This window comes from Periplaneta americana, chromosome 16 (genome assembly GCF_040183065.1).
Source record: "Periplaneta americana isolate PAMFEO1 chromosome 16, P.americana_PAMFEO1_priV1, whole genome shotgun sequence".
In the NCBI taxonomy this organism is placed as follows: Eukaryota; Metazoa; Arthropoda; class Insecta; order Blattodea; family Blattidae; genus Periplaneta; species Periplaneta americana.
In genome coordinates this window covers 186,322,137-186,335,904 of record NC_091132.1, presented here as the reverse complement: position 1 = coordinate 186,335,904, position 13,768 = coordinate 186,322,137, and the positions used below count along the sequence as shown (strand labels likewise).

Here is a 13,768-nt window from a genome sequence, read left to right as displayed (position 1 = left end):
AGCACGGTTTCGATCAGAGCCGAGAATGTGATATTTCACAATATTACTGTTATTAAATCTGTAAGAAAATGTATTAAAAATTCTATACTCTTCATAAAATATTTCCACCAGAAGTGGAATGTGTATATGCAAGCTAAAGCATCACAAAAATTAGTAATGATGAATAAATCAATTTAGTTTATTATATATCATAAGCTATTGATGTCCTTCGTAATAATATAAAGTTTTCAAATATTTAAAATAAACCATTATGGCATGATTTGTCGCATTAGGGGCCTACTAATTTCATAGGTGGAGCTAGCCTTTCAATATCGTGTGGGGGGGGGGGGAGAAAGTTTGAGCTTGTTTATATAGGTACCGATAAAAATACTTTAAATAATTTCTTAGACTTTGTCTACACTTCTATAAAGCCGTCATATCTTATCCTTTTACAATGCTTTCATGGGCGTAAGCAATTGGGTAGGTCAGGGAGAGGCTTTGGCTTCCTCAATCTCAAAAGAAAATTTAAAAAATATATGTTAGCATTGAATAAATACAAAAAGTAAACTGATAACAAGGTACATTTTAGAAAACCTGTCTAATATTAAAATGAAACTATGTGACACAAATCCATACTATTCAGTTACTATCCCCCCCCCCCGCCGTTCTGACGTCACCAACATTGTACCACAGCCGGGGATGTGTGGAGGGCACTCGCAAAGGCTCGCGCAAGCCCTTTGTTAAAATAACTCGCAAGGAAAAATCAATCAATAAACGCATTTTTCTAATTTAGGTAACCAGCTACTATTCTACATTCTGCTAAAGCGATCCATTGAAAATACAGAAATTTAGTGGCTTTTGCACTGCTTGTTGGAGACTCTCTACAGCTTATTATGATTTCCGAGATTTCGTGGATAACTTAATAGTAAAAAATTGCCCTTTTGTCATTCACTACAGCCAAAGCCACGAATTACATCACCATTAGCAGTGCGGAAGCTGTAAGAGACTTCAGTGTAATGAATGACATTGTCACTTGTGAAAGAAGTAGCTTACAATCTCCCACTTGTCCAGTTTAATGACAATTAAACTATCGGCAAATCTATGAAATAATGGGACAGGTTCCAGTTTGTGCTATCCTGTTTGAGAAATCATCGCATCGGTGGAGCTAATTTGAAGATCAAGAGTTATTTATTATTATTATTATTATTATTATTATTATTATTATTATTATTATTATTATTATTTTGTTCGCGATCCCGCATTAATAGCTGTGCGGATACTCAGGTGGCCGCGGACCTCTGATTGAAAATCACTGATCTACGCTATATGCGTATTTATTATAATAAATAAATTCATAATATACATAATATTTGAAGTATAATATGATTCATGATTGTGTTTGTTAAATAGCAGTCGGTTCTGTGGCGTATTGATGATGATGATGATGATGATGTTGATTGTTATTATTATTATTATTATTATTATTATTATTATTATTATTATTATTATTATTATTTTGTTCGCGATCCCGCATTAATAGCTGTGCGGATACTCAGGCGGCCGCGGACCTCTGATTGAAAATCACTGATCTTCGCTATATGCGTATTTATTATAATAAATAAATTCATAATATACATAATATTTGAGGTATAATATGATTCATGATTGTGTTTGTTAAATAGCAGTCGGTTCTGTGGCGTGTTGATGATGATGATGATGAATATTATTATTATTATTATTATTATTATTATTATTATTATTTTGTTCGCGATCCCCCATTAATAGCTGTGCGGGTACTCAGGTGGCCGCGGACCTCTGATTGAAAATCACTGATCTACGCTATATGTGTATTTATTATAATAAATAAATTCATAATATACATAATATTTGAGGTATAATATGATTCATGATTGTGTTTGTTAAATAGCAGTCGGTTCTGTGGCGTGTTGATGATGATGATGATGATGATTATTATTATTATTATTATTATTATTATTATTATTATTATTATTATTATTATTATTATTTTGTTCGCGATCCCCCATTAATAGCTGTGCGGGTACTCAGGTGGCCGCGGACCTCTGATTGAAAATCACTGATCTACGCTATATGTGTATTTATTATAATAAATAAATTCATAATATACATAATATTTGAGGTATAATATGATTCATGATTGTGTTTGTTAAATAGCAGTCGGTTCTGTGGCGTGTTGATTATTATTATTTTGTTCGCGATCCCTCATTAATAGCTGTGCGGATACTCAGGTGGCCGCGGACCTCTGCTAGAAAATCACTGATCTACGCTATATGCGTATTTATTATAATAAATAAATTCATAATGTACATAATAGTGTTTGTTACGAGTGTTGAAAGGTCAATGAAACCAATGTTTTATATTTATGGTACAGTATTTCTGCTACAAATGTACTTGTCAACGTTTTCAACCATTTTTACAATATAAGTTATTTAACATTCAAGTATAACTTGTTCGTGGGTAACTAACTGCTTCTATGCCTCTGCTAGTTATTTAACCGTTAAATATAACTTCTTATGTGACTGCTATCTTGTCCCCGGCAGGAAATTGTAACTACTGAACAAAAGTAACGGAGACACTTATAACAGTTACAAGAAAATAACCGCTTGTCACATCCCTAAATCTCACTGTCGAACTAGTTCGCCGCGAACGAATCTGTAAATTTAATTGAATTTCCCATCATTACTACAGTGACATCTATCCACGTTTGTACGCAATACTCTCTTAGTCATTATAATTCCGGGACTACCATTTGTAGTCCCGACTACCAAAAATTACGCGTCCGAGTTACTCACTAATAGAGCAATCGCAGGGGGTCAAACCCCTGGGGGCACCGCCTTCATGATCACGATAACCCCCACGCTAGGTATGTTTGCCGTAAAAGGCAGACATTAAGAGGGCTAAGGGTTCATACGTCACTCAGCCCTCTTATGCCTGCCTTCTGTTTAACTACTCACAGGAGCTCTCTACACAAAACATGTTAATGTAATTTATTACTAAAATTAGACTCAAACTTTCTGATATAAGATTTGCGTGGAATATACTTTTTCACGAACGAAATGCGTCTTTCTATAATTTAACACAATTAACATAAAATTCTTAGTTACTGTAATTATAATTTCACATAAATATACTTAAAGTCGCCACTGCCATCTACAGGGCAAATAAGCGCCTAGTTCCGAGCTTTACCGGTAGATGTCAAGATGCGTTCCGGAGTTCTACAGAGCCACTGTACGAAGTTCCATGACCGCCGGTCATTGATGTAGTAATCAGAGTTTAAACATAGAGTAAAAAATAAACATTATACATAGGTATCGCCTTATTGGTATCACTTGTGAGGTTCAGGCCTCTCTTCGGACAGTGGACTGACCAAAAATAGTCATGCTGATAAAATTGATATAAACTCATAAGCGAGAGAAAGGTGACATACATTCACATACGCCTATTGTGAAGAAGCAGGCAGAAATATGTAAATATCAATGTTATGTAACAGTAACTCTCTTTATTCTTAAAAATATCCTTGACATATAATGTGTTTCGAAATGTTCAATAATGAATGCTTATTTGTCGATGCATTTTGCTAATGAAATTCATAGGAAAACTGTAAAATGTACGAAAATGATTAGAACTATTTCATTTTTCGCGAATGAATACAGTCCCTAATAATTTACGAACATTTCTCAGCTAGGCAAATATAGAATTTCTAAGACCGTTAGAAGTTACATTGTTATAACGAATATGAACAAATGAAAGTTGGTCTGCAATATCTATATTTAAATTCACAGACAGAGCTACGGAGGGTAGCAGCTGTGCCTGGGCACCCCTAATGAACCTGCGGACTCTTGAAAATGGAGGCGTGTAGAACACGCCTCGAAAATGTAACAAACTGAAAGAAACATATTCCGTAAATAACCTTGTTTTTCTTCTAATTGAAATTTAGTTACGCACGAAGACTAATTCTGGACCGGATCGGTAGCTCATGTGTTTTTCAACAAACTCGGTTCCCCTTCTCCCTCCGCTAAGCAGACTGGTTTCCATCCATCGGTATAGATAAAGTCATTGACGAATTTAAGAACATGGTTCCTTTCCAGAGTCTTCTTTTGTTACAATGACTCCTAGTAGCCTATTAATAATAATATTGTCAAAAGGTCTGGTGTTCTTGTTTTATTTTTTAATCTATGTTTATCTCAAGGTAACTATTCAAATAATTTAAAGAATGCAATAATCATTCCAATTTATTAATTAGGAATAAATATAGGCAGACTTATTTCAATTGGACTACTGTATATGAAAATTTGCTAAAATTTTGCAAAATGTATTAAACATAGACTAGTTTAATTACTTAAAAAACAATTTTTCCTTTTGCGGTAATCAATATGGTTTTCATGTCCTGGTCCAAGCAACCCTACTCTTACAAAAATAAATTTGTATCTCATTTTCCACAGAATTTATATTCTAACGCAGCCTATTATTTTTAGAATAAACTTAAATAGACCTCAATTTCGTGCACTCACTTTGCAGATAAATTGGCTAGCAGATATAAATTATAAAACTTGAACAAAAAGCACCTTACATAAATATGGAACAAAAATGTCTTCGCCGAGGCCACTGATTCGAAGTTTCAGAAAATAATAAAGTTCGTAGTAGTTACTACAGACAGCACAAGATGGCAGGAGTACATAGTGCCGTTCTCCAGCGCCTCAGCCTCATGGTGTAAAAGTTCGGAACTCCTGTCGCTTTCAAAAAGTTCAGAATGTCGAGAGCAAAGACGTTTTATAGTTTGGTCCAGAGCAGTTCTGGCACTTCTTTTCTGACATGCGACAGAGACTTTGCAGCAATTAAAAACGGAAATTAATTCACAAAATGTGTAATTGCAGTCCAGAAGATCTCAATGTATGATTGAAGGTTGTTGTGAAACTAAGCGGAAATAACAAAAACTAAATGGTTCGATATCCTGCTGTAATTAAAACACGAATGATACTAAATGATATAAACCTGGAAAACCACGAAGATCCTGCAAGAGGTTATGAAAATTGAAGGCATAAGAAAGTGTGAACTTCCCAAAATATATATATCAGGAAAATCGAATTTCTCAATAATAAAAATTGAGAGAAATTAGTGCATCGTCATATTAAGATATTTTACTGATTTCTCGTTAATGAATACACTGAGGCAGAAGTATATAGGAGTCTATATTTACGCAAGATGCAACTTCAAACATTAATGACTTTCAAAGTTCAAGACAAGATAAATAAAGCAATTGTGATTCGAAACATATTCATGTCTAATGAAATGGACAGGTAGGCCTACCGGTATTTATGGATATTAATTTTATCTGTTGTTTTTTTTTAATACAATGTAATGTTTTGGTCCGATACGAGTAGACAAGAAGGCAAGCATTGCTCAGTTACAGATTGTAGGTTAGGTTATGTTAGGTTAGGTCCGAGCCCCTACCACGCCGTAGCGGAGAAGTGAGAAATATATTCCCAAATTGAAGCAGCGGAAAGCCGCCATTTGTTTGGAAGGAAACGGGCGAGATTTCAAAACCACTATTTGAATATGAATTGTATTGCGTGTCCGAGAGCTAAATGTTTTTGTTTAAAGGAACAATACTCCCTTTGCGATATACCTCTGCTGTCAGCAGAGTTACTAGGTTTTCTGCGAGGGAAATCGGGATATCAGAAGCTAACTTAAGATGTTAGACTTATCAAAACTTTAATTTTAATTTAGTAGTCTGACCCAATATTTTGGGTTTGCCCTGCGACACAGAATAGCTCAAAATAAAATTTTAAATGAAAAATTATATAAACAGGTTTCAGACAAAAGTGAATAAGACATAAGAAAAAAAAAATAGAACCAAGTGTAATTTAAATTGAATGTACACCATAAAGATGCTGACGAAATATCGCTGCAGATTTATTTTGTTTTCTGCAATGTAGTGTTCGCGTGCTTTTAATGTAATATTCGCCTCCTTGAGAAACACTAAAATACGGACACACAGTACAGTGAATACTATAGGCTAATCGATTTTTCTTTTATTAACCACGAATATGTTTTAACCATTCGCTACTAAATTAACTTTGCAACTTTTATTTTCCGGAACCGGTACTGCAACAGTACATCTGACGATGAATCCATGTTTAAACATGGTTTACTAAACTATAAAACGCACCAATTTTATATGTCTGTTATTAGTATAAAGTACGATATCAAAACGGTATCTTTAGTGTCACTCAACGCACCTAAAACACACGATGTTTATTAATTGCGAGAGCAGCAACTAGGTACCGAAACGGATTAATCAACAATGCGGTAGAACTAGGGGAACTATTATCTTGCGAGTAGAGTTGTCTTACGGCAATCGGCTGGGCTACCTCATAGACTTACTATACCTTGACCAAAACTACTTCCGACTTGACAGTTTACAGAGAAGGGGGAGCAGTGTTGTCATGTTGTCCATATTTCGTGTAAGCGAGCGCGCTGCCGATAGAGTGCAGTAATGAACGGCTGACATGAACACATACATTTCTAACCATTTGTTGAATACTAGGCATTAAAATTTGTGTACATTATTTTTATTAGTCTATTATCTATTAGCAGTAGCAGTAGCAGTAGCAGTAGTAGTAGTAGTAGTAGTAGTATAAAGCGTCGAAAGGACTGTAAGCTGTAAAAACAGGTTTAAATTTAATACGAAGCCTCTACTTTTATGAACGTCGGTATTCTTTTATGTAATATTGTTAGAAAGACGTTGAAAAAATTGTAAACTATAAATAGCCTATATTTATGATTAAAAATCTGCACGGTCTTTTTCTTTTCCAATATCGATAACAGTGCTCTTATTAATTTTGACACAAGCAGCAGTTCTCATTACGACTTGCGCCAAAGGTAAAAGAGGCCCGCCATTATCTTTTTCCCTCTCAAAATACTCTCTTACATAACACACCATCTCACGCTTAACTCTTTAACGGGGCACCTTCTACAATATTCTTTGTTCTCCGCCTGCCTTTCCTTTCTTCCGACATTGCACAAGTCACCTGTTTAGAAATTCTTGTAGAAACTAGAAATCACACACTAACCACACACTCCGCCAATGACAACGAAGATAATACGTGTAATAAAATTCAAACACAATGATTATCGATATACTAAAACAATAATATAACTAATTAATATTTTTAATTCACACAAAGCTCGCGCTAACCAGCCAACTCAGTCATTCCGGGCCGTGGTATGCACGTGCAACTTGTAAACATAGACACGGCAACACAGTCCCGTTACCATGGTTACGCGTCTCTCGTGATTGGTTGATTTGAATGGTTGCCATGGTAACATGCTAAAGGCGCCATATGTCAGGTCGGAAGTTGTTTTGGACAGACCATAAATTTCCGCGGGTTACCTCTATGTTTACAATGTTACCATTTGAGTCAATATACAAATATATATGACAGGAAGCTACTCGAAATATTTTGTGTATCTCTTCTCGGCAAGTCCAGCAGACTCTCGTACGTACATCTTTATACAGCTGAGATAACCCCATATCATGAACTGATGACGTAATACTGACAGCAACGTTTATTATCCGCTCAATTCGCCGAAATCGTGGGACGAAAACTAGGAACAACAAAAACTGGCTAGCGACTTATCAACAAAGATTGAAACTTCTGGAGACAGTGAACATTAGCATGTAAACAGTACACAGATTCTCTGCCAGCGTTTCTCAAACTTTTTAGAAGTGAGGACCACTTTTTTAAGTCAGAACATTTCCGCGGACCATCTTACTCTTGTTCCCTTCGAAAGCAAATTTATCATTTTCGTAGCATATACAGCCAGCTGCAGAAGCGTTCGCATTATGTAAATGAGGCTCCGAAACTGCTGTAAATATACAAATATAGAAAAAATAATTTAAGCAGTACTACAACACTTTGTCTACTCAGAAACTTGAAAACAGTTCAAGTGTTTTTAACAGACATTTTCCTACACAATATACAGATTGAACTATATAGGCCCTAACTTGGTGAGTAGTATGCAAAGTATATTTCAACTTTTGAAACACACCATCACTTTGTGTTACTACCGTGCCCAAGTTAAATGCTTTGTCGAGATCAAACTGTGTTATGGAGTATGGAGGAATGGCGAAGTGTTTGATTTGTGGCAAGCTGTTTCAGCATGTAAAGAAATTCAATATACAACGCCATTATTCTCTATGCCACACAAATGATTATCGACAAGTACTAGTGCAGCAATTGAAAGATAAATTGTTAAGTGAAGCTAGGGAACACACTGTCAGTGAATCAATGGTAAGCGTAAGGCTTAAGATATAGGATTTCATTAGCCATTGCAAAGAACATGCGTTCTTTTAATGACGGGGAATTTTCCAAGAATGTTGCCATCATGACCGCAGAGTAGTTATCCCCTAGCAAAATACAGGAATGTGATTCCATCAATTTATCTCCAAGAACTGTCGTATCATTGCTGCACTGGCGCCACTGCGCTGGTGCGTGTTAACAGTAATACGACTCAACTGCTCGCGCTTCCAAGCTCTTGAGGCCTGACTGGCTCTTACGTCATAACTGCAGCATCTGCCGGCCACTGTTCTAAACTATTCGAAACAGCACTCGTGTCCGCGTCCAATCTTTCACTTTTCAATCAGTTATTAATATTCCATTTCGACGTATTGTATATAGTTGAAACAGATCGTAATTTATAATAATGGAAGGGGAACCAAATGTGCGCGGCAGACTTTTGAAAAGTGACTCGCGTAAAATTATTTGTAACGTTGCGAAGTATTTAAGGGGTTAGGTACAGCTTACAGCAGTAAAATTTTTGGAAATATTCAACATTTTTTTCCTCCATTACTGTATCTTGTACAGTAATGAAAATTGGTACACGTAAAACATTGTCCTTCTGCTATATTAAAACAATATTTTTACGATTTAAAAAAATTATTTATATTTTTTTTTTTTACAAATTCAAAATGGTTGCAGTTCACTGTGCAGTGATGAAGCGTTTCCCTCATAATTCATACACTTTTTAACTTTTTCACGTTCTCTCTCTTTTATTTTATTACTGAAACTCATGTTTACAATATCATGCTCTTTCAACTACATTCCTTAGGCCGTGTCTCAAAGCTCAAGTCTATACTACACACTAATGACTAGCAACTAGGTGACTTGTAAACTACACACTAGGGAGCTTTGGACATGTATGCTTGAAACATGGCCTTCTTCATAGACTATTTTTCTAAAAACCATGACATCATGGTGCAGAACTGAATAAGAAGGCAGTGTCCTAATGCAGTTTCATTACGAGTTATGTGTGAAAGATAAGGGCTTAATATATTACAATAATGTTTAAAACGTTGTACAGAAGGTACTAACAATGTCAGTGTTCAAAGTTAACGTGTTATTCTACATTATATTTACATTATTTCACTTCCGAAGCATTTTCAGATTTCATAACCCCAATTACTGATGAGGTATCCATGTTTGTTTAGTGAACGAGTCAACAATCAAGCAAGCATTTTCGTTTACTAGCTACTACGGACTTGATTGCTATTCACTATGTAGCTTTGGATTATAACTTCTGACGTCACATCCGGCTATTTAGTCAACAATCTAGTTCACTTCAGCTGAAAATGTAGCTTTGAGACACGGCCTTAATACAGTAAATCATTTTTTTTATTTTGTTTTAGAAGAAAGTTCTGATACTTGACCATTTTTAAAAATGAATTTGTTTTTTATCAGACAATCTATCAAAGGTAGAGAAGTGATCTTGAATCATATTGTAGATTTTATTTTTTTTTATTATAGTAGGTTATTTTACGACGCTTTATCAACATCTTAGGTTATTTAGCGTCTGAATGAGATGAAGGTGATAATGCCGGTGAAATGAATCCGGGGTCCAACACCGAAAGTTACCTAGTATTTGATCATATTGGGTTGAGGGAAAACCCCGGAAAAAACCTCAACCAGATAACTTGCCCCGACCGGGAATCGAACCCGGGCCACCTGGTTTCGCGGCTAGACATGCTAACCGTTACTCCACAGGTGTGGACATCATATTGTAGATATAACATACATAAATACAAAAAAATTTCATCACAGAATGTTGGTAGTTTTTTTAGTTATGTGGGAAATGCTTCATCACTGCACAGGGAAATGAATTTTGAAAAGAAAAAAATGTAAATAATTTTTTTTAATCGCAAAAAAATATATATATTTTTTCATATAGCAGAAGGACAGTGTTTTACACATACCAATTTTCATAATTGTACAAGATACAGTAATGGAGAAAAAAATGTTGAATATTTCCAAAATTTTACTGCTGTAAGATGTACGTAACCCCTTAAAAGAGAGAAAAACATATGAATTTAAGTTGAAATATAATGTTGTCACATCAACAAGGAAGCTACGGGAGTTTCGGCCAACTTGATAAAAAACGTTTTGAAGGAAGGAGCAGTGTCATTGTCTACCACAGTTGGAGTCCGACTAGTGTAACCCGGCCTACCGAGCTGCTGGTATAGTGATGACGTCTCCACCTCCATGGTCACGTGAGTATTGGAAAAGTCGAAGATCTTTTTGTCGTTGGTCGAGCTATAGATCATCAAAGTTCTTACAAAATGATATTCGTCAGCGCTTGTACGTTAATCAGTATCGATGTTATGGTTAAGCAAATATGACAATGGCACTTGTTTTGAATGCCACTTTTGTTAGAAAACTTTAATAACGGGGAAATCGATCTCAGATCGATTTTCTTTTCCACTGAAGCTTGATTTCAATTGCTTAGCCATGTTGCATCACGTATTAACAGATACTGGCCAGCAGGCAAGCCAAGAATCGTGAATGAGGTTCCATTGTATGGTAAAGAGATAGGGGTGTGGTATGCCGGCAGAATTCTAGAAAATAAGAGGACGAAGCCCAATAATTGCAGGACTATATCTTAAGTAAATCTTTAGGGCATATCTTTTTGGAACAATATCTCGTGAAACAGAAGTGAACTTCCATCTGGTGGTGTTGTCACAGCCTTTATCTACACAGACTAGTAGGCAGTGTTATCAGCTGAGCTGTCTCTGTTTTTTCTTTATTTTTATTTTTCGAGAAAAATATAACAGCATAGTATTATCAAGGAAGTGGACATTGAACAGTTGCTACTGATATCAAATCCAGACCAATGACTCTACAAGTAATCATATCCCAGAAACGCGCACATTGCAGACACAAGTTATGGGTACGACAGAAATGCTGCGTCTAAAGTTAATTACGCCAAAGAAATTCATTTGATTAAAATGTAATATAGGATGAATCTTAAGGAATGTCATTAATTTCAGGGAGTTATTGTTTGAGATATTTCAAACAAAAATGAGGAACATAATATCAAAGTTAGACAACTCCATTTTTTGCGATTTCGAGATATCGATTGTTTCTCATAGAATTTTGTGCGCTGAATGCGATTCTGGAACTGTTTAGGTTCAAAAACGGGCAGAACAGAGCGAAAATAGCACTTAATTGTGCAAAATGTAGACAACTCCACTGTGGCTTGGTTTCAAATTAGGACAATTCCTTCAGTAGCCAATGAGAAGCCCAGATTCGTACTATCTTTACCCATCACCCATCGCGAATCCAATATGGCCGATTGTTTATGTAATCGATTTGTGGATGATTAAGTACAGTTTTATGTGAATTTGCTTTGAAACCGAGTTAGAAGAGTCTTAGATTCAAAAGTAGACGATTTCACTTTAAATATGGCTTCGTTTGATTTCAAAAACAGACAACTCCACTTTAAATATGACTTCATTTGATTTCAAATACAGATAACTCCATGACTTAGTTTCAGAGATGAACAACTCCACTTCTTAAACTTAAATTGCGACCTGAATATTAATTTTATTCACATTTTGAGACTGAAAAAATGTTTCTATGACCCATAAGAATGTTAAAAAAAAAAGTACGTATAACAATGACATTGGTTTCCAAGGATCTAGTTTTTCGCCTCTCCTGTAAAAAAAAAAAAAACGCAAAAGTGGAGTCGTCCAACTTTGTTACCAAGCTCCTCAAATGTTTGATACAGTTTTGCTCGTTTTTGCTTCTTTTTTAGATAAAAATTGTTTTATATGAAACATTTCATAGCGTGTTTTGGGAAAGCCATTGATTTAATTCACTGTATATTCAGTCAATTTAAGACAGCAGTGTTTTATGATAATAAACGATTGAAAGAATTTTAGTTTTATCATTTGAATGTGCAGAAATTTGATTCCAACAAAATAATGTAACATCGAAAAATTCCTTTGCAGATGGAAAAGTTACATTTGTTCAGATCAAATTTCTGCATATTTAAAGGACAAAATTAAAATTCTTTCAATAATTTACTATCATAGCTTAATATTAACTGTTTACATATAATTTATTTAGCATTATTTCAATCTATATTTGTATATGGCATTATAGGTTGGGGTGGAACTTATAAATCCAATCTTTAGCCGTTAATTTTACTACAGAAAAAAGTATTAAAAATATGTTTAAAAAAGCAGAAAGATTACTCAACTGAATTGTTGTTTAAACATTCAATATATTCGCAGCTATCCTCCATATCTGGAGGCCGTCTCCTCTATCCGCAACTTGAGGACGCGCCAATCCAAGGAGAAAATCCACAAACTATTAGGGAAAACACGGAAATTTTACTTGAAGCAAGTAAAGATCCCAGATCACATATAGACTGCTCATTCCTATGTTAAAATCGGCTGCACTTTGAAGAGAACAACCGCCAGGATCGCCACCCGCCCGCCGTAAACGAACACGAGATGGCAGTACAATCGCTTTTTTTAAAGATGTTTTTATTAAAAGTACCAGGTCTCTTGGACCCTTGCCTTTTACAAAAATAAATAAACAAATAAGTACAGTCGCTAATGCAATCACAGTATGACGTGACTCCTTATATAACAACTAGATGGCAGCATAGTAAACCCGACAAAAGTTTTTACCTATAACGCAGAGCAATCTGAGTATTATAATCTAGGGTAAAGAGATAGGCTAGGTTTGGAAGTAAATCCCGAAAAGAAAAAGTATATGATTATGTGTCGTGACCATAATATAGTACGATATGGAAATACAGGGACATCATTTTATTTTTACTTGCATTTTTATTGTACCTGCATTTCTGAATGTACTTCACTCTCACCCCTTCACTAATGTCCTTGCTCCCGTCAGACACACAAACTTACAGCCGCTGTTGCATTCGAAGTCTTCAAGCAGTGAAGTAAACACTGCAGTGTATAGTGTGTTTCAGAAATATGATTGCGTTTTCTATAGAAGAAAGAACCTATATTAATAATATCGTACTAAAAATTATATTGAAGAAACGATAAATTAAATTTCAGAGAATATGCTTCAAAATGTTTTTAATAATATGCGTAAAGAATTGAAGCCTGCATTGTAATGAACGGCAACCATTTTCAGCAACTTGTTTAAAAATTCATATTAGCTTATTTTGAATTGAGGTGGCTAGAAGCAAAGGAATGCTAGTGATAACATGAGTTAAGTGCATCCAGTGTAAGCAAAAGTATCTAAAATGTTAGTGGCAAAGGGATATTTTAATCGCATCACACATTAAAATTTAAATAAAAATTTCACCGATTTTACGAAAGCTTAAATATTTAAACCTCATTTTCTCAAAAGTAACTTAAGTGCACTTCCAGCCCTTTACTTATGACCCTCTCAATTTAAATGCACTCTCTATATTGTATGTTAACATCAATAAT

At 35.1% G+C, this 13,768-nt stretch overlaps 1 protein-coding gene and 1 pseudogene across 1 annotated transcript in view; both read right to left on the bottom strand.

The window, feature by feature from the left end:
* Positions 1–13,768, bottom strand: part of LOC138692242 (MD-2-related lipid-recognition protein-like) — a 113,514-nt gene that overhangs the window by 49,929 nt on the left and 49,817 nt on the right. The window lies entirely within an intron of this gene.
* LOC138692315 (U1 spliceosomal RNA) lies at positions 2,755–2,889 on the bottom strand (annotated as a pseudogene).